This window comes from Protopterus annectens, chromosome 2.part2 (assembly GCF_019279795.1).
Source record: "Protopterus annectens isolate FY-2018-M chromosome 2.part2, PAN1.0, whole genome shotgun sequence".
Lineage (NCBI taxonomy): Eukaryota > Metazoa > Chordata > Ceratodontiformes > Protopteridae > Protopterus > Protopterus annectens.
Window position 1 is genome coordinate 605,885,854 of NC_056730.1, and position 25,905 is coordinate 605,911,758.

Below are 25,905 nucleotides of genomic sequence, written 5' to 3' on the forward strand. Positions count from 1 at the left end.
CTAGGCAAAAGGAAAGCACAAAGTTGACTGTTATTAGTAAATGATGCACTAAGTAAATGGCATTTTTTTACCTATGAACGGACAGAAAGTAAGTATTTGACTAATATGCTTTATTTAAAGCAATAGTTTTTCAACCAGCATTTTACTGCATCACTTTATAAAGTCATTGAACTCATTCATGTTTAGAAAGACAACACCCCCCACCCACCACCACATAATCATTCATGTTACGGAGATGTGGCCAGACACTGCAAACAATAGACTGTTACAAAATAAAATAAGTGGAATGAAATGTGAGAGTCTCACTTCGAGTCTGTCTCCGACGACCTGTTGCTGAGGGTCCTCCCCAGACCCTCCTTGACACATACAATTCTGCTTCTCCCCGCGCAAGCACAGTCTCGCCGCTCTCGCGACTTGCGCGAGCTCTTCTACCTTTCGCGCATGCGTAGTTTCGAATTCTGAGTCGGGATTGTAAAATCCGGACTAGTCGCGGACGTTTTAAACACCGCCCGGACGCTTGGACAGGAGCACAAAAAGAGGACATGTCCGGGGAAAACCGGACATATGGTAAGCCTACACTTGTTACTGATGATCTTCCAAATGTTGATAAAATCTGTTCTTTCAAAGCAAATGGCTCCTTTTAAAGCATGACTGGTCTTGCCCTGTTTGTTACTGCTGAAACTGTCAAGACATGGAGTCTGGGAGTGCTTGATTCTGATTTCATTTTCTGTTCTGGAAGACCCCCAGACTAAGTGCTACTGGTGAAATATTTTACAGCCCATGTCTTCCATCTTCTCAGAACTCCCTCAATTTGACACTTGTTCCTTCTTGCCCTGTCCTGAAAAATCCACTTGTTTCTCCATTATTTGTTCCGTTTTGACTACCAGGTGATACAGTGTCTCCTTTGGGTGTTTGACATCTGCAGTCTTGCAGTGGAGTCTGAGTGCTCCATCTGTATTCCTTCAGCTCCGATACTTTTAAGTTGAAGAAGTGGATGAAGTGTCAGGTTTATTGTTGTCTTTCTGGATCTCTGGCAGAATTTTTTTCTAATATTACTGTGGACTCCATGCTTTCTGTAGCAATAGATTTCTTTGAATCCGTTCATAATTCTGCCAACCTTTGCCATGTTGTTTATTGTCTGCTGCCTCCTTATTTTATTTTAACAGCTGAACGAGGCATCTGCATTACTTCTAATTTATTTACTCCCCTTGCCATAAAGTCTAGTTTGCTGAGATCTTTTTTTTTTTCGGGGGTGGGGGGGGGGGGGGGGGTGGAACTGATGAGGGCACAGCTAACTTGCTGTTTTGGAAGTCCAGTGTGTAGCATTTATTTGTGCACTGGTGTTGTTTTAATGGTGGAGTTAAAACATTGCTAATACTTGCACTAAGTGTGGTGCTTCTTGATGCAGCGTCCTTTTTGCGCATGTGCTGTTTGTGTAGTGAAACATTGGCATCAAATTCTTGTAGCTATGCTGTGCTGGTTACTGAAGTAATGAGCTGTGTATGTCAATGCTCTTTTTTTTGTCTGTCAAAGAAAATGTACTTGTTATAGTATCTAGTATACACAAGTAAAAGGTATAGCAGTCATAGTACTCCTACAAAAAAAAAAAAAAGATTGCAGTTGCTTAATTTTTATTTGAAAAATCTTATATTTGATTTGTATGCTTCCAGAAGCACTTATTTTTAGTTTTGAGAGTTTGCATCTTTATATCCTTCCTGTTTGTATGTTTTACCTGCTGTGTCCCCTTAACTAAAGTCCTTTAGTAATAGCAACTGTGACTGTTCTCTGTTCGGAAAGGGGAGAGGGGCCAGGGACCCTGATGTTTTCCTTTTATTTTTTATACAGCTTTCAGCATTAGTGATGTTGCGGTGGGTTGTTGTGTCCTGCCTATATTCTAATGCTCATGCAAAATTGCCTGTTACAGGTTTTACTTGTGAATTTAATTACATTTCAGTTTGAAGGCAGCTACACAGACGTACAGCAGTCAGCCTCATTGATGCTTTTTTTTTTTGTCTTTCCTATTGCTGGTCATTTTTCTGACTTCCCCATTCGCATGCCTAGATTCCTTATAGTATAGATGGATTCTTTTTTTCTGTACCAGTGAAATAGCCCCGGAAGTAACAATTTTAAGAATACAGTTGTGTTGCTTCCTCTTTCCATGTGGAATATGAACAGTTGACAGAATATTTTGTTTTCCTTTAAAGTACATTAAGAATTCACAGTCCTGTTTGGAGTGCATGATTAGATTTCACTGCAAACTGCTAAAGAAAAGAAAATACTTTAATAACTGATTGAGGCCCATCAAAATGCTAGGCCTTGGTGTTTGTCTTCACTTTCCACTCATGCAATTTTTTAAGCTACACTTTCTGAATGGGTCCTTTTTTACATTTCTATCTGGACTGAAGTATTGAACCCCATTTTCTTCTTTCTTTTGCTTCCTCCTTTAATATGATTCAGAAACTGGACCATTTTGACTGCACACTTCAGATGCACGTTTGTCCATGTACGTTTGTGTACGTGCTCAAGTGTGTGCATGCATGTACCCACATAATGGATGTGCAAAACCAGAAGTTAAATGTAATCATAATGAAACACACCACTGTGTAGTTGTGACAACAGTCAAAAGGAGGGTACAGTTCCATTAAATCTTCTTCATATTGATCAGTGCTGTGATGACCTTAGGTGTAGGTTTTATCCTGCATAGGATATGTCAGCCGGCCAGCTTCCAAAGTGTCAAGGCACCTTCCACACTCCCAAAAGATTAGCTTGAACTGAGCTGACTAAAAATTCAAGTTTGGGTACCAAGCTTCTCACAGCTTTCATGATGTAGAGAGGAGTGCTGCTTTGCAGGCTTTCGAAGATTCACAACATGCTAATGCTATCCCATTGCTGAGCAGATAAGTTCACTTCAGGATGAAAAAACTTTCACATCACTTTTTTTTTTTTTACTTTTGTTTAATGTTTTGTAAGGAACAAGTATAGTTAAGCTAGGAAAAAGTATTCATTGACTGTCTCTTGATTTTTATTTGCTCTTAAACAGAATCACACTTTTTTACTTTTCAGGTAAAAGGTTATTACAAATTTTTGAGTATTTTTTTTCAGTGGAGGAACTGTTTAAGCACTTTCTCCAGTCCCAGACAGAAAAAGAATGTGCCTTTAAGTTTATGGTTTTGCTACCTTCTATATTTCCAACAATTACCGCTAAGCTTCCTCATTAAATTAGCACAATTTTCTGCTTGACCATGGAACAAACTACCGGCCCCTCAGTTCAACCTTCTTCCATCTTCCCCCAAAAAGGTTTGTTGAGCTTTTATCAATGTGGCAAACTGGTAGTGTGCTTCAAAACAACGAAAAATTAGACAAAACTCGGGAAACCACAGGCTAAAGGCTCTCCGTCCACTCCAACAAACAACTGCAAATGGTTATAAATTAATTTACTGTAAGCGCTTTCGCTGGAAGAAATTCTCCAGCTTCCTCAGACAAAAGACACTTTTACCATTTCATTTGAAAAACAGGCTGCCAATGAAATTCATTGAGCCTCCTGATGTCATGCAAGCACATTAAAAATTAAAGCTAGACAGCATTAAACCATCACAGAAACCATGATAGTCAAAATTCCAGTCCAGCCACATACTGACTGCAATTTTAAAAACATTCAAAGTTGCCAGTACTATTATGTACAAGTAAAAATTAAAGCTAGACAGCATTAAACCATCACAGAAACCATGATAGTCAAAATTCCAGTCCAGCCACATACTGACTGCAATTTTAAAAACATTCAAAGTTGCCAGTACTATTATGTACAAGTAAAAATGTGCAGATTATGCTTTAATTAAAAAATACATGATTAACAATATATAAGCACCATATACAACCATCGAGTACTCGCATATTCTTGCTGTCCATACGATTGTTATTGAAAACCATGATGGAACAAATACTAAACTTGATATTTATAGTTTGGAAAATGTGACATCCTAGCCAACAAAAGTAAAACTGAAATGTAAAATACAATTTGGAACTAACTTATGTACGCCCAAAGTAGAAAATGAAAAGTAACTGAAGGCCATTTGAACATACATGTGTACAGAATAAACTATACAGACTAGACTGTACTACGCCTTGTAAATAACAATATGCGATTGACAAGTATGAAAGTTTAATCGGTATAGTAACAGACAATGCACACATTTAAAGCTTACTTAATACAGCAAATAACCCACCTTCACCTAGCTAAAGCTTTCTTTTTTAATAAGCATTTTATGGGCAATGTTTCATTTAGCCCTGGCAAAAAGTGTGAGCTCCTGTCCGAATTTGCCATGCTAATTCAGCTTCCTCCAATGCCAGCTCCCAGGGACCCCCTCTTAAGTTTCTCTCTATTTTTCTAAGAGTACAAAGGAAAACCTATGCGTGGGACATTCTAAAATGTGTTTTGCCAATGCATTCGTGACGACTGAATTACTGATACTATATGTGTGTTCATAAATTCTTTGTTTAATTTTTCTTTCGATTTTCCCTATATAGAAAGCCACACAGTGGTAACAAACTGCTGTGTAGAATACCCCTTGAGAATCGCAATTAAATTTAGCATTTAGAACATATTCTCTGTCACTAATTTTTTTAATGTAATGACATTGATGGCATCTGCCACATTTGTACATCCATATGTGGCCCTTGACTGTTTTTTTAGGATTCTCGACCAAGCTTTTCAAATACGAGCCTCCTCTATATGTGAACTGAGGCTCAATTAAGTTCATTGGTAGCCTGTTTTTCAAATGAAATTGTAAGTGTGTGTTCAATGGTAAAAGTGTTTTTTGTCTGAGGAAGCTGGATAATTTCTTCCAGCAAAAGCGCTTACAATAAATTAATTTATAACCATTTGCGGTTGTTTGTTGGAGTGGACTGAGAGCCTTTAGCCTGTGGTTTCCTGGTAATTTGCTTCAGCCACAGGTGGGTGACTCTGCTGTGGCCAAAGCTGGTTCTTCAGACCAGTCATGTTTTTCTTTAGATACCTCTGGTATTAGTCCATACAGCCACCATGGGGTGAAGGTTAGCCATGTTTTCTGTGTCTGCTGGGGTCTTCTCGGTGGACAAGAGAGAGTCACTCTTGTTGATCGTGGTAGAAGGAGCAGGGAATGTGGCCCTGCTAAAGCAGAATGTTGTGCACATCACTGGGAAAACTGTTGCTGGCATTAGTGGATCTATTTTTCCTACTTTTTTATTCAACAAAGAGATGGAAAACTATACATTTATGCCCTTCTGTGTCAGTTACTCTGGATAGGAGTAATTTATTGGGCTTGTTCTGGGGTCTTGTGCAGGCCCCTTGACTCTTTTTGTAAGGTGGATTCTGGTAAAAGAAAAAAGGATTCATCTTTCCTTAAAGAAGTTAAAGAATTGAATAATGTAGGGGATTGTGAAGGGAGAGATGCAGTTTTTTTTCTCCTCTGGTTTCTGGTTCAGATTCTGTGGAGATATTGCATCTGATTCTTCTTGTGAGGGATGCACTTTCTCTGAGTCAATTTCCAGGATGTGCCAGTGTTTGCACTGGGAGAATACTGAGGTTTACCAGTCTCTTAGACAATATTGTGATTTCCTACTAGAGGGATTTCTAGCTTTCAGTATTGGATGATATGTTTCTCTCAGCCTATGGATTCCCTGACGTTCAACCTGCTGCCCTGAGAAGTTCCTCGGTCTTTAAAGTTTTTATATACGAATTCCAGACCCTACCCTACAGCTGTAGCTTTAGTTAATCCAACTGCTGCAAAACATTTTGGTAATTTTAATTCTTCTGATATGGATGGTAAAACTTTCAGGGAAAAAAAGTGTTTACTTATGCAACTTTGATTTTTAGAATTCTAAGCTGTCCTGCTTATATGTTTATCCTGACTATTTGTGAAAGTGTGAGGAATGTTTTAGCCTTCCTCTTGTGAGGAAAATTCTGCACTGTCTAGTTTAGTTTTCTTGTACTTCTCAAGTTGCTACTCATTGTTTGAAATGTGTTTATCACAGTGTAGGTACTATTTCCAGGTCTGCTGCAACAAGTACTGTTTTAAGGAGGTTTGCCTGGTTACAGTCTCAGAACATTCCAGAAGATGGTCAAAAATGAAATTCTCCTTTGGGTAGAGACTTAGTTTTTGGACCATGTGCTTGCTCAAAAAAATTGTTATGAGAACGGTAAACTGACTCGGGGAATTTCTTGGATTTTTCATCACTCCTTCTCTAAATTTATCAAGGGCTTCTCTGCATTCCCTCTAATTTTGGTATTTGGTATTAAAAAAAAAACAATCTCAGCAGAATGCTGGTAAGCAGATGTTAAAAAGTCAATGGAAGAAAGGTTCCAAAAAGAAAGTGGGAACCCTCCAGAACAAAGGACAGTCATACAAGTCTGAATGACTATGTAAAGACCCTTGTCCCCCACCCCTTCCCTGGCATTCCTTTGTTCCATCCCCCTCCTACCAGGTGAGTCCCTTGTCCCATCCAGAAAGTCTGAATCTCCATTTCTCTCCTTGCCAACAGATTGCTTCAGACAAATGGGTGCTGAAGGTGATCCATCTAGGATACAGATGGCAGTGGGAGTAAATTACTTCTTTCCAAGGGATTCCTCCTCATCCACCAGACCAAACCCTTCTCTTGCCTCCTGTATTACACCATATGCTGTCTCTGGTGTAATAGAAGCTGTTCCTCCTTCTCAGTTCAGGAATTTACTTAGGAATGTTTTTACTGCCGAAGAAAGAAAATGCTCGGAGACCAGTCCTGGATCTTTCTTTCCTGAATCCGTTTGTGATAGTGCCCAAGTTCAGAATACTTTCACTGCACAACCTATTACCCATTCTTCTTCATTTGAGTTTTGTAGTAACTTTAGTTTGAAAAGATACGTATCATCACACTCCTATTTATTCATATTTCAGGCGTTTCTTAAGGTTTTGGATCCCATTATCAATTCTCTCTCTCCTACCTTTGTGAACATTCTTGGAGCAGAGGCTATCCCAAAGTGTCTAGCTCCTATTATAGCCCATTGCAGGATACAGGGTATCCACATTTTTCCATATTTAGACACCTTGCTTATCCGCGGTGGTGGTGCTGCGGTAGCGTTGTCGCCTCACAGTAAGACGCTGTCCGGTTCGATTCTCAGCTAGAGTGTCTTCTGCTTGGAGACATGCATGAATGGGTGTACCTTCGTTTAAGGTTGTACGTCAGGGCTGGTAACTCGGCACGTAAAAATCAACCACCAATAATTAGCTGACCGGAGTTCCATTGTGGCGACCCTTAACTGGGAAAAGCCGAAAGACACAACAACAACAAAAAGACACCTTGCTTATCTCTGTGGTCTTTTTTTTCAAAGTGTCAGGAATCTCTCTCCTGGATAAGAGTTTCTACAAAGGCTGGGGTTCTAAGAGAACATTCAAAAGCCTTTTTTGATACCATATCACAGGATTTTGTGTTTGAAATCCCTGCTGGACACCTCAATACAAAGAGTGTTACTTTTATAGGAAAAACTAGATCAATATTTAGATCTACTTAAGGGGTTTTCACTTTGACGTCTGTCACTGCAAGGGACTACCTCAGGATTCTGTCTCTCATGGCTTCCTTGAGTCTCATGATGCCTCTCACAAGACTCTACATGAGAAAAATACGATTGTATTTGGAATCAGTTGGGTCACAGCATCACCACCCATTGTCCTTTCAAATTCCAGTTCAGGAACTTGTGAAAAGAGAAATTAATTGGTGGAGACTTCGAATTTCTTAGAATCCAGGTTTTCCATTCTCCCGTCCTGCTCCAAAGTTGTGAAACAGTGCAGCCATGTTAGCATGGGATTTAGCTTTACAGCAAAGTCTCACTCTTGGGCATCCTACATTCTGTCATAGCAAAATTATGTGGCAGATGAGCTGAGCAGGACCAAGGCAGACCCTCATGAATGGAAACTGAATTAGGAGGCTTCTGAGATATAATCTATCTGTGAGGAATTCCTAAGATAGACCTTTTGCCTCCTCTCAATCAACTGACAAAATTTTGCTTCAGGACTCCATGTAAGAAGGCATAGAAGACAGATGCTTTTTCTTTACCTTGGGCAGATACGTTTCTATGGGCTTTTCTACAACTTTCTATTGAAATCATGCCACTCGAAATGCTGAGTGCTGACAAGCCAAAAAAAAATAAAAAAAATAAGACCTTAAACCTAGGAAAAAGGTGAGTCTTCAAAGATCCCTCTTCTCCTTTAAAATTCTTTATTGCATAAGTGGCAAGCCCCCCTACATCCCCAATGGGGGTGGGGGCAAGCCCCTACAACCCTCTAAATGTGTGTATATATACCAACTTCAGCATATTTATACCTCAGAGAAAAGGAAATATTCTGAGAACCCGTGAACACGGACTTAGTATATGTAAGTCTGTTTTTTTAGCCATTGAGTCTTCATGTTTCTGAACTCACTCTAGCAGGTCCTGACATTGCAAATGGTTATCCTTTTGCATCCTTTCCATTGGATTTACTGACACTAGATTGGGGGGGGGGGGGGGTTAATACATGCCAAACCCAAACAACTACAAACTGACTACTTAGATGAATGGGTCTTTTTTTTTTTTTTTTCCTAGATGATAGTTTTCTGAGGATGTGCAGTAGATGTTAATGGAGACAAGGAATCCTTTTACTAGAAAATCATATATAAGCAAATGGAAAGGAGTTTCTTGTTAGTGCCAATAAAAGAACCATCGCCCATTCAGGGTAAGTGTTTTTCTGGTTTTATAGTACTTGTGTGAGTTGTTATCCTATGACCTCTGACACTCCTCTATCAGTTTATTTATCTTCTGTTTCAGCACATCTGCCTACATCTCCCCCTTTTTTCAGAGTAGTCTCATGAAAATGTTTTTGAAAAAGGTTTTACATTTAAAAAAAAAAAAAAAGGTTTTACATTTAAAAAAAAAAAAGAACTTCCAGGAAACTTGTGGCTTCCTCTTGTGATCTTAATTTTGTTTTAGAAAACTAGTAATTTCTCCATCTGAACTTGCTCATCTGGCTTGAGGTTCCCAACATGGAAACCATTTTTTTCTGATTTGCCTTCTGACTTATACGAGAAGAGTGTCTGGTTGTTCATCATTGATCAGTGCTGCAGCAGCCTTAGCTACATATGGGTTATATCTTCATAGGCTAAAATAATGGGCCAGCTTACAATGCTGTAGGGCACCTTATACGTGATCAAACCATTAGTCAGCTGAAGTTGGGCTGACTAAAAAGGCAGGTTTAGGCACCAAGCCCTTCAGAGCTTTACTATCTTTGAATATAGTGTTTTTCTGGGGGCTTTTGACTATCAGTGGTTGGCTTGTGCTGTTCCATTGCTGGGTGGGTAAGTTCCTATTGGGGGAACAACCTTCCACATAAAACAAATATTATTTTATTGCACTTTCCTGCGTAGCAAAGTTATTTTTAACCTTGGAGTGAGTGATTTTAATGGACTGCTGTGACTTGGCTATACTTTTAAATTTGAGTTTTTTTCCCTTTCAGTTTAGTAGTTGTTTTAAATAGTTGAAACCATTTTTTTCTGTGGAGAAATTGTTTATTTTACTTTTGGGGAATAGCAAAGTGTTTATTACTGGGTTTTTTTTGGGAGAAAAATTTGATTTAAAACAATTTTAATTTTTTACCAACATGCACTGCTTGATTTCCTGGGGAAGAGGCACCATTTTTGACTTGACCATGGAACAAGCTACCGATACCAACAGTAAGTTAAGCAGTTAGTCTTTGCCACCACAGTAGGCTAAAAATTTGCCTCGGCTGCGGGTGGGTGACTCTGCTATGGCCAAAGCTTTTTCCTGTGACAACTCATTTTTTATCCCAGATCCCTTTGTTATAGCACTTACAGCCACTTTCTCTCTGGCTGTTAGGATCCCCCGGAGTGGGCAAAGGAGAGTCGCTCTTGCCAGTCCCGGGAGAGGGAACAAGGAAGACTACCCTATTGTGTCAGAATGTTGTGCCTATCCCTGGGGAAGCTGCTGGTGCCATTAATAATGCTGTTGGCCTCATTTTATTGTCAAAAAGAAACTGAAAATTAAACATGTATCAACTCTACTTCAAACTTCCTTAGAAAGGAGTAGTTTACTGGGTTTGGCTTGGGGTTTAATTCATGCTATTGATCCTTCCTATAAGGTGGTTTCTTTTCCTGAAAGGTTAAGATTCTGAATCTGAACAGGTAGATACAGGGACAGATAACAGGGTTTTCTCCTCCAATTTCTGAATTGGACTCTGATGGTAGATCAGTTTCTGATTATCCCTATGGGGGGGGGGTTCACTTTTTCTAAGACTATTTCCAGAATGTGCCAGTGTTTTCAGGGGGAGAACATTGACGTTTATCAGTTCTTCAGGATGTTTGAGCTTTTATAAAAGGAATTCCTAGAATCTTCACCCATTTCCCCAGTTCTGTCAGTTTTGAAGGATGTGTGTCTGTCTGTGTCAGTGTGTATGGTGTGTGTCACTGCCTGCAGTTTTCCTGACAAGTCAGTCTGTTGCCCCTAAAAGGGCAGGTAGAATGTATAAAGTTCCTCAATCTTTTTTTGTTTTTATATACTCACCCCAAGCCTGAACTGACAGCTTCAGCTTTAGTTAGCCCTATTGCTGTAAATATTTGGTTAATTCCAGTTCTATTCTTTCTGACCAGGATAAGATTATTGATAAGTATGGGGGAAAAGTGTTTTCTTCAGCTTTGATTTTCAGAATTTGAATTGTCAGATTCATATGTTAAAGTTTATTCTGTGGAAGTATGAGGAATGTTTTGTCTGCAGTTTCTTCTTGTGAGGAAGAATCTGCTTTAAGTAATTTTAGCTTCTTCCATCTTGCAGGTCGCAAGTCATTGTTTATGGTGTGTGATGCTTCTTCCAGAGCTATGGTTACTGGTACTGTTTTGAGGAGGTCTGTTTGGTTGTGTTCTTAGATCCTCTCTGATGATAAAAGTAAGATTTTAAATTCTCCTTTGGATACAGATTTAGTGTTTGGATCCCCGGCTTCAGAGGTGATCAAAAAGTGTAGAGAAAGGGGTAAGCTAGGCAAATCAGTTTTCAGCCAGTTTTCCAACCTATGTCAAAACAGACCATTTCCAAATGGTTGTCTGTCTATTACCTTTTGTTATACTTGCCCTGCCTGGAATAGTTTTGTTGTGGTCCGGGCCCATTCTACAAAGGTCTTGGATTAATCTATGGCTTTTTGGAAAGGGTTGGATTCTAGAAGTAACCTAGAAGCAGAAACTTGATCCTCTCTGCATACTTTTATAAAGCACTATAAATTAGACTCCTCCTCCAGGTCTTGGACTGGCTTTGCTAGGACCATTTTCCAGGAGCTCTTGGACCCTTCCACTTCACCTCCCCCATTTATTTTAAGCTGTGTTAATATACCCATATAACTGAAGTTACTGCAGCAGTGATCAACATGAAGAACATAGTACAGTTGTGTAAATAAACTTACCATAACGGTATATGTTTGAATGATCACACCTGCAGCAGCTGCTTCCTCTCGCTATCCCCCATGTTTTTATACCAGGGTGTGGTAATGTATTTTTTTCTTTTCTTAGCAATGTCCACTCGTGGCTTAACCTCTCTGTCTGCGTTGGCATGAAAGTCTGAAGGGCTTGGTGCCCAGACTTGTCTTTTAGTCAGCTTTGCTTGAGCTGACTAAACAGTTTGGTGTGTGGAAGATGCCCTGAAACTTTAAAGCTGGCCGGCTTTTATATCATATGCAGGATATAACCCATACAACTAAGGCTACTGCAGCAGTGATCATTCGAACATCTACTGTTCTGGCAAGTTAACCTATGTGGCTGTACTAGCTTTTAAACAACTTTTCTCAAATTATCCAGATTTTTAGCAAGCCTGCGCATTGGAAATCACTTTGATAACAATGGTATAGTATACCTCTAAGAGCTGTAACTGGTCCAGGAAAATAGAGTTGGGTTGGGTTGGGTGGAAAACCTGAACTCCAGTGCTTTGGTTAAATCTGTGCCTGATAAACGTAGGTAATTAGCTTATTGTAATTTTTTTTTTTTTTTTTTTTGCTTATTGCCACGAGTATTAAATGTTAGTTTTCTCTTTGCTATAGCAAAAGCTGTGTGCGGGCCATTGTGTGTGTGTATAAATATTTCCTTTTTAGTAGTGTGACTGCCCAAGACTTGCTGTCATTACTCTGATTATGGCTGATAAGAGTCATCATGCCTGTTTCTTCATTATTTTGTCTTGCATATTACCTTTATGATGGGTGTCATGGAAATTCACTTAATATTGAAATATAGCTATAGTCAGGTGTGTGTGTTGCCTGACCTGACATACATTGATGTCTTTATACTTTTGAAAGCACTTGCTTATACATGCCGTCATCTTCCAACTTGCTGGTTTATGTACCAGAGTGAATATTTGATTAGAAAAGGAGCCCCAGCACTGTCTGTATAAATGCCAAAACAGCCATCACCATCAGACACTAGTCTCTCATTTTGTTTATCTGTACAATTTTTATATTGAATGAGCTCCATCTGTGCTTTGGGAGAGCCCCTCATACCAGACATCCTGTCTTGTCTTATTTTGTTAAAACATCATGAGTATATTTTGGTTTAGAATGAAGAGTAACACTGCAAGTGCTTTGTTTGAGCTAACAGGATCAGAAGAAAAGTCAAATTTAAAAGCAGGTTTTGTAATTTTATTTCAAGTTATTTAGATGAGCTAAAATATATGCATTGCTTGCATTAATATAACTACTGAATTGCAGATAAAGCAGTATGGAAGTACCCAAAGTATTGCAAAAAGTGGAGATAAAGTGTAGTGTCAGGCATGATTTGTAATTTGAAATGCTAATAGCTTTTTGCTACTTTTTAAATATCATTTAAGAACAGATGTAGTAGATTTATCACTGTGAGCTCATCACTAGCTTTCATAAAAAGTTCCCGAATCCTTTCAGAATTCGGTGACTGCTTTGTGATAACTCTTCAACTTCTGTATAGATATTATTTTTGAAACGTTTTATAGCTTATGTCTTGGAACCCTTCTATAGGAAGATGGTTGCATAAAATCAAATAAAATCGTATAAATAATTTGTCATACTCTAGCCAAAAACAATAACTCTGATATAACCAGTGCAGATGTAAAATAATGTAAGAAATTAGTTTCATTAGCTTGTAAGTAAGTAGCATTGATGCACGGCTGGTGTGGACTTTGCTATGTACACAAGGACTCAGTGTGTATTTCTCTGGCCTGGTGTCTAGTTTACAGACTGAAGTCTCCTGGGAGCTTGGACTAACCTCTTGCATGACGACAATGTTTGCTAGAGACAGCACTGACACTATAAAGTACTGTGGTGCCACGTAGCTGTAAACCAGTTAGGCTTTAGTTTAGAATAATATCTGTATTAACTGCTTTTAGGAGTGCAAAGTTAGGAATAATAGCAATTAATATCTGTTCTTGTTCCGGTCCTGTCCTGATCTGACAGTTTATATTTAAAAGTAGATATTTGTGTCAGATAAATTTTTCTTGACTGGAAGTCAAAATGGAGAAATGTAGGTGATGTCACTCAATTGAAAAAATTATGATTCTATTTTGATAGTGTGTGTTCTGTCTTTTTGTAGGTTAGATTGCTGGAAAGGTGGCAGTTTGATGGACTAAGCAGGACTGGATGACTGTGTGTGTGTGTGTGTGTGTGTGTGTGTGTGTGTGTGTGTGTGTGTGTGTGTGTGTGTGTGTGGCAGAACTACCACAGAAGGGCTAGCCACCAGGTATTGTAAACCTTGGCTCTATATGATTCACTGTTGGAAGTGACACCCCAACCCCATGTACAAAAAATGGGAAAAAGAGGTTTTGGGGATGGATACTTGCTTGGTCACAATAAATATATATAATTTTTATACTGGTGGTTTTAGGAGCAATAGCCTTTCAAGGGTGTGCCTTTTGCAGTGGGTAAAATGAGACTCCAGTAGCACAAACCTCTTATGCGCTGGTGGTCCTGGGAAAGAAGGCTAGTATTTGGACTTAATTGAATTACTTGCAGTAGTGGCTACATGAATAGTTAGTTTTGGCCAGAAAGTATTAAAACATTATGAAATGGGTAGTGTGGATTTTTTCCTTTAATTAAAACGCGTTTATGCACTGGTTCATTTTATAGTTGAAGCACACACTTCTTTACTGCTGTATGTATTTATTTATTTATATTTGTTGACCGGGAGTGTCCGACTGGACGTAGGTCCATTTTCAGAAGAGGCCCGGGGAGAAAAGCTCCACAGTTAAAATAAAAAGACAGTAGTTACATTGGATTACATAGCGATTTAACAATTTACATAGCAGTTACTTACAACATATTTACAGATGAACATAGTACATCAGTAGACAACTAGAATCTTTATCTGTGAAGTACATAACAGACATTAACAAATGTTACAATAAGAAGTTCCTGATGTATAATAAGTACTAGGCTTATGAGCATCTGAGCTCTATGCTTTCATTGGTTTGTATATGTAGGATCATAGGAAATTACTAGTCTAATGGCCCCAGGGCCCTTGCAAGCCTAGCCAAGTTCTTACCCTTATTTCCATAATCAACACCTATTGCCCTTATCCAAGGGGGGCACAGGTGGTACCCCCGAGGTGAATTTACGGTCACCCATCCAACCAGCCAAAGAGGTACTCTGTTTGACATGAAGTGGGAATCTATTCCAAATCTGTGGTGACCTCTGGGAGACAAATCTGTCCCAGCAGCAGGTTTTATTAATGTCACATACCAGATTAAGGTCTTTAGAGCGAGTAACCCGTGTACCATTTGGCTTATGGATATGCAGCATTTCCGGTAAAACAGGGTCAGAGATTGCCTTGTATGCAAAGCAGAGATCACCTCTGAGCAGTCTGTATGAAACATAATAAAGTGACAGTGATTTCAGATGATCCTCATAGGACAGATGCTGAAGACCTTAAATTTTCCTTGTGAGAAACTTTGTGGTTTCTCCAGTTGTTGCAGGTGCTTGGAAAGGTACATACCAAAAGGGGTGTTGTACTCAGTTACTGGCCTGATGAGGGAAGAGTGCAAGGAGGTTATAACTTATTTTTTTCTGGAGGCAGTGCCCTTACTTGTGAGATGAGCAATATAGAATGCCCTTCTTACCACTGTGGAGATTGACAGCAAACTTACCTTTGACCAAATCTGTGTGCCAGGTCTCTCACCACTGAGTGCATACTAAGGTGTTGCTATTGGTGTGGTAGTTAGCAGGAACATCGCTTTTACCGAAAGGAATAATAATACATTTTTTTGCATTGAGTTTAAGGGCATGACTTTGGCAGCAGTCATTCGTTTGTGTAAGACTCTCTTGTAAGATGTTGACATCATTTGGAGAGATTTTATGACTGGTCCCAGTTTGCAGTCATCAGCAAGCTTTGTCAGCCACAGACCTTTAGTTTTTGTTTGTACTTTGGAGAAGTAGATTCCAAACAGTAGAGGTACCAGGACTGATCCTTGTGGCACACCACTGGTTACATGTGTGCTGTTGGAGGTGGATTCCCCTGTTTTGACCGTATGAGTTCCGTCAGTGATCCAGTTAGTGGCCCATCTAATGGTATAAGGGTTGATGCCTAGTTGGAGGAGTTTGTCAATGATGCCTGAGTGGGGGATAGTGTCAAGCTCCCTCCAGGTAGGCTGTATGCACAGATTTCCCTTTGTCTTGAAGTCCTCCAGGTTTAACAGGCATGATCTTCCCTTGACAAATAGAAACTTAGTAGGGTCAAGTGTTTGGAGATTACCTATATCTTTGTTTATAAGGTCCATGATGATTCATTCCATGGCCTTGCAGATAAGGCTAGTCAGGCTATTAGGTCTATAGTTCCCTAGAACAGTGGAAGCACCACCTTTGTCCAACAAAATAATAGTGTCTGTTTTCCATTCAGCTGGTACGAAGCTGGTGCTTAGACTGTGACTGAAGAGAGTACCCAGTGGTGTTGCTAATGTATGTTGGAGCCCATTTACGACGCAGCCTGGGATGTTATCAGGTCCCACAGATGTGTTTTTGGCCTTAGAGAGGGCTTTTATAACTAGCTCTTTAGAGATGCAAGGTAGGGGACAGGTGGTAGGGATGTCATGGGGTACATGTGGTGGGGACAGAGGAATGAAGTTTTCACAGAACCTGTCGGTCAACAGGTTAGCTATGTCCTCAGGCTCAGTATATGTGGCATAATCAACTACCAGTTGGGCACAGATCTGGGCCTTTCCTTTTAGGTTATGGATGTAACTGTAGAATGCCTTGTGGTTGTCCTTTGTTGAGGAAGCTAATTTGGACTCGTTGTTTGCTTTGAAGGACTTCACAAGAAGTCTTATTTGCTTGCTTAAGCTGAGGAGGTAGTGTTTCCAGTTTAGGAGGGCTCGCTCCATCTTAATCTTGGACAGCAACTTTTCTCTTATTGTAAAGCCTGTTAATGGTAGTTGTCCACCAGGTAGGTTTGCTCTTCCTTGAGGAGCTTATTTTGGTCCTATCGGGTACGGCAGAGTCAGTGCAGGTATACAGGTGTTCGTATAAAGCATTGGTGTAGAGCTTGGCATAGCTGCCAATTCCATCTAAGGGTGGAGGTGCAGTGAATCTATTTATACCATCCCGTATAAGGTTAAAATCTGGTTTGGAGAAGGTTTTGGTTTAGTTGCTGCTGGGGGGGGGGTCAGGTGTGATAGTAACTGAGACCAATTTGTGGTCAGATCTGACCAGGGAGGGCCTCACAGTGGAGATGCTACAGTGGTCTGCTATATTGGTAAGCACCAGATCCAGGATGTTGGTACCCCTTGTGGGGCTGTCAACCAGCTGGTCTAGGGCATTGGAGTCAATGTAGTCGAGGAACCTTTGGGCAAGTGAGTTTGAGTATGAGTTATTTACCTAGTCAGTGGATGGGTAGTTAAAGTCCCCTATTTATATTTATTTGTATTTTAACAGTTGTTGGAACCAGTATTATATATTTCACTGTTTAAAGAGTATTAGCTCTTAATTTTAGGGCTGGAATCAATGAAATATGATTATTGAGTCCTGGATATACACATGCATCCAACCGCAGTTGCTATATTAATTGTCTAAATTCTAATCTAATTTGCCAGTCAACAAAATCCAGAATTTAAAATCTGCATTGATGCATCTTATTACATGCCTAAATAATGCATTGGGTTCCAACAACTGTTAAGATACAAGTAAATATAAAACAAATACTAGGCAATTATATATATGATTACATAATGTATATTACTCATACATATATATGACATTTTGAGTAACATAATGGTTTTAGGTTTTTATGGTTACATGAAAGGCACATATACTGTACCAGTATGATTTTAATAATATTTTTTGTCTGTTTGATATTATACATATTTTTTGTGTTTTATTTGAAATGTTATACAACTACTGCGTAAAAGTGATGTGATTAAGTGATGTGCTCCGATTTAACCAATGAGGTGAAAGTCCGGGTTTATAAGGTGTGCAAGATACGATGTAATGAGATTCTGATGAAGTTTCCTATTTGGAAATGAAAGCGCTAAATCTGTTTATCTGTTGGAATAAATCTGTTTAATTTTACTTGTGGCATATTTTTCTTTGTGGAGTATTGCAACTGGTGTCCTATGTGATTGGAAGCTGCCTTTATTGAGACCAAGTAAGCCTAGCTGAACTGTCCATGGTTTTTGGTTGCTGGTTTTCAGCTTTGTACTGAAGTGGTTATTAATCATGCTGTTTAGCCAAGAAGGTGGAATACATGCCTGTGCTAAAACATTGATCCAAAACCAAAAGCACATATCAAAGGAGGTACGGCAAATAAAATATTTTACTGAACTAAATAAAATTGAGCACTTATGTCCCTCTCCACTGGGGACTTCATTAGAATAACAATTTAATCATGTTCACAAGTTTAAATAGCATACAAAGCCTTGTCATTGGTTAAAAAGAAACCAGTAAAGTGAACAATACATTTAATCATGTGTAGTTTCTTCATTAACATGTTGTAAATCAATTAAGCATATTTAAAGAACAACAAAGCAATTTTCTTCAATAAAAGATATAACTTAATTAAAAAAAAATAGTGTAACTATTAAACTCTTGTCTATATAAATATGCATTGGCATGTAGCCAAAAACATAAACTGGTCAAAATGTAAGGATATATTGTTTAAAGTAAGTTTGTAAAACTATTACAAAAATAAACAAACATGCATAGGAAGAGGTATAACCCTTAAAAATGCTGATGAAAAATATTAGTGGGAAAAAACAAGCCTACTGTATTGAAAATTTAGAAAAAATGTAACTAGAGTCTGTCAGCTCTTTCCTTTAAAACTTCAGTGAAACTGCATCATTCAGCCCAGGTGTGAAGTGTGCAGCCAATCTTAGCTGCCACTTTAACTCCTTTTTCCAGTCCCCCCCTAGAATCAATCTGTATAGTTTCCAAAATACCAAACCTAAACTTTATGAATCCTTGACAACCAAGTGAGTGTTTGTATAAGGCATTTGAATCTTTTATTTATTTTGAATATCATATAGCTATTCATATATTCTGGTTTTAAAAGATCTTTCTGTTTTGGCCACATGAAAACTACCACATGTGTTGCACACGGCTAAATAGACTATCCTGTTTAGTAGTACAGTTCCCTCTTTAGAAATACATTTCTGTTTTCAATATAGTAGGCTTGTTTTTTCCCACTAATATTTTTTCATCAACATTTTGAAGAAGGGTTACACCTCCCTTCCCATGCATTTTTGTTTGTTCATATTTTTGCAATTTTTTGCATTGGTTTTGCAAACTTACTTTAAACGATATATCCTTAAATTTTGACCAGTTTGTTTTTTGGTTATATGCTAATGCATATTTATATAGACCACAGTTTTTTAATAGTTATGCTATGTTTTTTATTTAAGCTAGGTCTTTTAATGATGAAAATTGCTTTGTTCTTTAAATATGCTTTAATTGATTTACAGAATGTTACTGAAGAAACTATACATGATTAATATATTGTTCACATTATTAGGTTCATAGGTAGGTACTAGGCTATCTGCACGAGGGCATTTTTAAGCCTAGCCAGAGTGTGTCGGCTTCACGCCCATTGATTAATTAACTGAGCCTCTGTCAAGCAGAGCCAATGAAGTGATCCCAGGGGTGTATTTTCTGTTACCCATCCACTCATCAAGGCTTCTCTTGAAGAGTGTTAGTGAGGGGCTTTGCCTAATGTAGTTAGGAATTTTGTTCCAAAGCATGGGGAGTCTCTGACAGGAATCTATCCCTCCAGCATGTTCTATTTTTTGTTGTGGCGAGGTTTAGCTCACTAGAGCGCGTGGCTCGCACTGACTTGGATTTCTTTAGGTAGAGCATGTCCATCAGTTCTGAGCTGGACATGGCTTTGTAAGTCAGGCAGAGATCACCTCTGAGTAAGCGATATGCCACTGAGTACAGCTGCAGTTTTTTCAGTCGGGCAGCATAGGACATATGTTTGAGGCCAGTAATCCTCTTGGTGAGGTGCTTTTGTGGGCTTTCCAGCTGTTGGAAGTGTCTTGTGAGGTACATCCCAAATGGGGCATTGTACTCTATGATGGGTCTGATGAGTAACGAGTAGAAGGGCACTATAACCTCTTTATTTCTAGATGCGAACCCCTTAGTAATTAGATGGGCCACATAGAAGGATTTCTTAACTGCTTTGGCAATATGATTGTTAAAGGAGAGATTACTATCTACCTGGGTCCCCAGATCTCTTATTACCTCTTCTGTATTAAGGGGGCTGCCGCCTATGTGGCAATTCGTGGTTGTTTTGTTTTTCCGAAACAGGATGATTATGCATATTTTGGCATTTAGCTTGAGGCCCTGACTTTGACACCAGGTGTCTGTCTCAGTAAGGCCTTTTTGAGCAATGTCCGTGTAAGCTGGAGAGTCAATTAGGGCTCTCGGTTTGCAGTCCTCAGCGAACTTGGTTAGCTATAGTCCTCCTGTGTATGCCTGTACTTCTGAGAAATATATGCCGAACAGTAGGGGTCCCAGAACCAAGCCTTGTGGGACACCACTTGTGACTGGTTTAGAGTCCGACCTGGAGCCCGCTCTTCTTACGTCTATGTATGTCTACGAGTTATGTCTGTAAGCTAGTTGGCAACCCATCTTGTGATGTAGAGGTTTATGTTCAGGCTGGTGAGTTATTTTCTATAATACTCGAGTGAGGAATGGTGTCTAACGCCTTGGCGAGATCAAGGTAGGCTGTGTGAACCACCTTTCCCTCATCTATGGCCTTGGTGACTGTCTCAAAGAAGTCAACCAGGTTCATTTGGCATGATCTGCCCTTAACAAAGCCGAACTGGGTCGGGTCAAGGGTTTGGAGGTTCCCAATGTCTTTGTTAATGAGTTCATGATGATGTGCTCCATAGCCTTGCAGACCAGGCTAGTCAGGCTTATGGGGCGATAGTTACCAGGGTTAGTTGTGGTCCCTCCTTTGTGGAGCGGAATAACCATTGCTGTGTGCCATTCTGTGGGCACGTAGCCTGTGGAGAGGCTGAGGTTGAACAGCGTGTTTAGGTGGGGGGTTAGTTTGTTCTGTAGTTCATGCAGGACGCAGCCTAGGACACCATCTGGCCTCATTGATGCTGTGTTTTTGGCTTTTGAAAGGGCTGTTTTCACCTGTGCTTCTGTGATTTCTGGGACACTTCACTTTTCCGGTATTGTTGTGGGCCCTTTTGAAGGTGAGAGGGAGGTGAAGTTTGCACTGAATCTATCTGCCAGGATGTTGGCAATATCAGTAGGTTCAGTATATTTTGTGCTATTTTGCACTAGCTCAGAGCATATCTGCAAATTGCCACTTAGATTCTTGACCTAGCTAAAGAAGGCTTTGTGGTTATCTTTCGAATCTTTGGCTATTTTTCTTTAGAAGTTAGCCTTGAAGGGTTTTATGACGGACATTAGTGTCTTACTGATACTGATCAGGGATGTCTTTCCTTCTTGGGATTTGCTTTTTCTCTGAACTAGTTTCCTCCTTCTGTTGTATAACCTGTTTATGGCAGGGGTCCACCAGACTGGTTTCCTTCCCTTAGGGGAGTGAGTCTTGGTCTTGTTAGGGATGGCACGATCCATGTATCCTTGTAGGTGCTCATAGAGTGCAATTGTAAAGGATTCTGCATCTTGGGCAGTGTTATCCGCATCTTGGGCAGTGTTATCCTTTAGCTTAGGGGCTGTGAAACTTACCACCTCTGCCTTAAGTAAGGTGAAGTTTGCTTTAGAAAAGTTTTTCACTGTGGTTTCCTTGGTTGGGGGTGGTAGTGGGGTGTGGACATCCAGTGTGATTTAATTTATGGTCTGATCTAACCAGTGACGGGTTGACCTCCGGTATGGAACACCTGTTGCCCATGTTGGTGATGACCAGGTCCAATATGCTGTGGCCTCTGGTAGGAGAGTTTACCAGCTGATCCAGGGCATTTGAGTTGATAAATTCCAGGAAGTGCTGTAGCCTTGGAGTTTGTACTCCAGTATTTTTCCCAGTTAATGGTAAGATAATTGAAATCGCCCAATATCAGGGTGTTCGGTAGGACCTTCATGTTTTCCACCATCTCCAGAAAGGCGGAGTGGTGGTCCTGGGTCATGGAGGGTGATCTGTAGCAGGCCACAATTTGCATTGCAGATTTGCCCGATGTTAGTTGCACATGGATGATCTCAGAGGTATCGTGCTGCACCACTAACCTGGAGGTGTGAGTATCCTTGATGAATATGGATACACCCCCTCCTTTTGTGTTTCGGTCTGTGTTCTGTGGCTGAAATGTGTGGTATGAGTTGTAGCCCAGTAGTGCTGGAATGCTCTCTGGAGCCTTGAACCAGGTTTCAGTTACTGCACAGATGACTACGTTCTCCATACTTAGGAGTGCTTCGAGCGCATGCATTTTGAGATTTAAACTCCTGGCGTTGAGTAGCATAACCCTCAATTTTTTACTTGTGCTGTTTATGGTGGTGGGTTTGAATTTTAAGCCTTGCCTAAAAAAAGGCACTATGGTGGCACCAAGAGCCTTGGCCAGTATTCGAAAGCCAAGGGGTGACAGGTGCAAGCCGTCTCTTGAGAAGCAACGCAGCTCGTCGAGCATGTCATCCCAGACTGACAGACACTGGATCCCCTTTGAATGACACCAGAAACTTAGCCAATTGTTGAAATTGATATTTTTTTTCTTTATACTGAGTTATCATTCTTGGTGAGGGTAGGATGCTACTCAGGGACAGGGTCATGCCCGCCTGGGCTACATGATCAGAGAGCTCTTCCATGTCTATTTTCATGTAGTCCAGGGAGGTACATTTCAGGTCATTCACACCAACATGAACAATGACAGAGTCCTATTTGTACTTTGTTCTAGAGTGACCTGAGTGCTTGTGTTATGTAGCGGATTCTGGCTACCGATAGGCAACTAACAGTAACCTTCTCCTTGTCCAACCTAGTGAGTGGGGTGTCAGTGTGCCTGATTATTGAGTCGCCTATTACTAGTGTTAGGTATGTTATTTCGCCTTAAGGGCTGTGATTGTGCGGCACATTGATTTTGTGTTTTATGTGCTGTTTGGTTTGTGACGGGAGGTGCAGGTTTTGTGGGTGTCTGCTTTGGAGGTCTCTGATGCTTTTGCAGGTTTTTATTTAGAGCCTCTGAGTATGATTTCATGTATTTATGTGTATTTTTTGCCAGTGCTGGTTTAGTAGGTCTATGTGAGGCTGGAGGTGTGGTGCAAGTGTGAACCTCCTCCTCATGACTGTCTGTTCCAGTCTTGGGTGGGGAGACCTTAGCCTCCAGTTTGGCTGTATAATTGCATCTCTCGCATATGTTAGTGTTTTGTGGTAGGAGGAGAGGGCTGTCTGTGTACATGAAGCAGTTGTAACATTGCCTCAGGATACCCAGATTCACCAGCTGGACTGGAGAGTCATGCCTGAATAGTAGGGTGATCTGCTTAGTCACTTGGTTGGTGAGGGGTGGATAAAGAGCCTTGCCCTGCTGGGAAGTAAGTGTCTGGGTATATTAGTGCTTGCTATTAGTTCTGAGTAAACACAAACACGCAGAGAGGGAAATGTATATAATGTATGCATGTAATATATATGCCTGTATCTGTGTGTATGTATGTGTGTGTATGTCTATAGGCATCTGTGTATTTATATGTATATCAGATGTACACTGACTGTGCAGTTTGTTGACTGCAGGGAATGTTGACAGGTTTTACAAGTGTCACTACGTGATGAAAAGTACTCTTGTTGATTACTGCTATAGAAAAAGATAGAGTTTCTAGTATGTCAGTGTTTGATGGTGTGGAACACTGAATGATTGTGGACTGGTGGTTCTTCCTATGTAATTGATTTGTTTGCGAGTGTGGAAATGGGTTTGTAGTGTATGCAACAATCCAGGAAGGGAAGTAGCCTCTTCAGCTTGGTGGTTCTCTGTAGAGGCCATTTATTTTTGGAATATTCTTGGATATAAAAGTGGTTAACATGCTTCACAATGCACGTAAATGTTTAAGTTGTATAAAACCATATATAAATACTTTTATGTCCTAAAATTGATTAACTTAAGGGTTGCTAGCAGTGTACCCCAGGCTTCAGCCTTTGGGCCACTCTTCTTTGGCATTTACTTCTCGGAGGCCTGAAGTAATGTTAAGAGATTGTGACTGTCTTAAGTTTGCAGATGTTTGGTGTAATTTTTTTTTTTTTGCTGTGTTTATTGTGGGTGTTGAAATGACACCATGACAGTTAAATCTTTTGCAGAGTTTTGTTTTTCATTATTGTATCATTGACTTTTGGAGTTTACCATTTGTATTAGTGACTATGTGTAGTAAGAGTTTACAGTATATGAGATTGTGTTTGTGTAAGCAATAGAAGGGGTGTTTAGGTGCAGAGACTGACATGAGAGTGGTAGGAAAAGCACATAGGATTTCTCTTTGTATGTGAAAGGAGAGAAGAGTTAGTATAGTCTTATTAGTGCTCTGTGCCTCTACGCAGTATTCCTTATCAGTGTTTGTGATGTAATGAGAGCTGGTGGATTGAATGTTCATCAGTTTGTGATATTGTAGGAGTGTTTTAATGTGGGTTTGATGGAAGTTTTATGGTGTATGTGTGCCTGTGTACGTGTGTGTGTATGTATGTATGTATGTATATATATATATATATATATATATATATATATATATATATATATATATATACATATATATAATGTGCATATATGTGTGTGTGTATATTTATATATATATATATTTATATATATATATATATATATATATATATATATATATATATATATATATATATATATATATATACTGTGTGTTCTGTGCTCGGTGTTCTTACATACTGTAAGTAATTGCTTGGTATTACTGTTAAGAACATTTATCTGCATCCTCCTTACAAGTGTTTGATTTGTTATAATTAATGTATTACTTTGCAAACTATGTATTACTTGTGCAAACTGTTACCTTAATTGGGCTGGTCTTTTCAGTGCCGTACTTTGCTACTGGCTTATGTGACTTGCAGTGTAACTGCTGTTTGCTTAGCTAGTTTCTGGCTCTATTTTACTTGTTTTTCTCAAAGTGATACTAACTTAATTAGGTAATGCCATGATTATCTAGTGGCACTATTACCTCTTGTGTATTGCTTACTACATTATTTGTTCCATCTGCTACCTTACGACGTAGATGCGCACAAAATATAAGTAATCAACCATTCGCGCTGACTGCAACACGTGGACCTGATGAACGCTAACTTACTTATCGGCAGGTAGTACCGCGTATACATTCTAGCATCCTTGCATCCATTTTAATTGAAACTGCCTTTTTGACTAGTGTTTAGACTTTAAGAACCCCTGTAGCACCAAACTTCCTATTTAGTTATGGTGGCTTTTAGTGATATTTCCCTGAATGTATTCATGCTCACACGCTACTAAGCTGAAGCTATTGTACTATTTATCTTGTTTTAGTTACAAGTCGCTAAACAGGTATATGCATATTTGTTACATATGCTGCCTTTTTAGGGTTCCGACCCTGTATTTATTCAAGCTTATACGCTACTAAAGCTACTGCACTGTTTATTTTTATTTTAGCTACAAGTTGCTAAATATGTATAGACATAATTGTTACACTTGTTGCCTTTTTAGGTTTTGACCCTGAATTGATTTTAGCTTAAACGAGTACTGTGCTGTTTATTTTGCTTTGCGACACAACACTAGATTGATATTTGTGAGTTTATACCTTCCTTATCTTACATGTGTGCTCATAGCCTTGCATAGGAATAGCTCTACCTTTCCAATCTGATATATACTCTCTATCCCTAGCAGATTAAATATTTTTTTGAGTGTTCACCGCTATATTTTAAACTTTCTGGACTAACCTTACCACACTACATATCCCTAGCTTAGGATATTGTTAAGATTTATTGTTCTTGTGCGTGTACTGATATATTTAAACCTTTGGAAGAAACTTAATATACCATATATTCTTAGCTTAGGAGGTATAAAGTATCCCCCTGTGCTTCCTAATAGGTTATTCTGAATCTTCATAGCTATTGACTTCCCAATTAATTAAGCGTTCTGAACACATATGAACTGACCTGGGTAGAGTGTATATTTACCTACTATCCGGTACTATTTACACTGTATGTGTGAACCCCTTATAGCTTTAACAGTTGATACAGGAATGTTACGTAGCATTACTATGTGAACAGTTGTTACAGGAATTTTAAGTAGCATTTCAATGTACATATTTGTTTCAGTGAACTGAGGTTGTGTATCATTTCTTTACTGCTCTGTCACACTTAAACCAAAGGAGCATTTTATAACATTCAACTATTACATACTTAGAAGATTTTTATGTAAAATTGTCTCATATGTTTTATCTGACTTGACCTTTAATTTTTACCTTAGCTGTTTAATCTGTTTTCCTTACTACTTTCTTTTCTCTCTCC

At 39.3% G+C, this 25,905-nt stretch overlaps 1 long non-coding RNA gene across 1 annotated transcript in view; it reads left to right on the forward strand.

Annotated features, from left to right (window-relative positions):
- Positions 1-248: 248 nt before the first annotated feature.
- Positions 249-25,905, forward strand: part of LOC122795740 — a 602,006-nt gene continuing 576,349 nt past the window's right edge. The window contains exon 1 of the long non-coding RNA XR_006363853.1: positions 249-567. This is a non-coding gene — a long non-coding RNA (uncharacterized LOC122795740). The remainder of the gene's footprint in view (positions 568-25,905) is intronic.